Source organism: Muscardinus avellanarius (genome assembly GCF_963383645.1).
Source record: "Muscardinus avellanarius genome assembly, chromosome: 5".
Classification (NCBI taxonomy): Eukaryota; Metazoa; Chordata; class Mammalia; order Rodentia; family Gliridae; genus Muscardinus; species Muscardinus avellanarius.
The window spans coordinates 104,755,573-104,756,359 of NC_137790.1; positions in this window are offsets into that span (position 1 = coordinate 104,755,573).

The following is a 787-nucleotide window of genomic DNA, read 5'->3' on the forward strand; positions in this document are numbered from 1 at the left end:
AGATAACCTGCTTTTTTTTATGAACAAAAGAGGAGAGAAACTGTTTTTAAATGATGCCTTGAGAATTTTGTATCTATGGCTTGAAGTACTATTTTATTTTTTAAAGAGTTTTGTAGGCTCTGATCAGAAATGTCAACAAATATTACCAAAGAAAGTATTTTAACTTAAAGAATATATTTTTGATAGCATGACTAGAGAAAACCAGAAAGGCTAGCTCTTTTGCTAATTTCAAGGACATTTTCTAATCTTCCTAGCCCTATTTTTTATGACATTGTTCCCTTGAAATTGAAGAGCTCTCAACATCCTGTCTATATAGCATTATACTAGGAACCTGAGCGTGCAACTAATATTTATATATTTAAATATGATTAAATTGGAATTTTCTTACATTTTATACTAAAATAAATAATGGCTTCACATCAAAATCAACTTTTTGGAAGTTAATTTTACTTCAAAATCAACGTTTTAGTTTCTTTTACTCAGCTTCTTTTTTGTGTATTTGAATTTTTATTTTGCTTAAAGCCTTATTTTTCCATAGTTCCACATAAATGGTTTATTGAGTATATTAAAATATATTGCGAAGACAGACTTTTATTTTTGGTAACGATCAAAAGTCTGAAAATACTCATACATTTTATAGTTTCTTTGTTGGACAGCCAAATGGTTTTTGCAAGATAAAACACTCAAGATTTTACCTATAGCCAGATTATCAGTTAATATTAATATCTGTTACAAAATCATGTTAATTCCTTGCTGGCTCAAGTCTTGGTGTTATATTTTGTTTTAC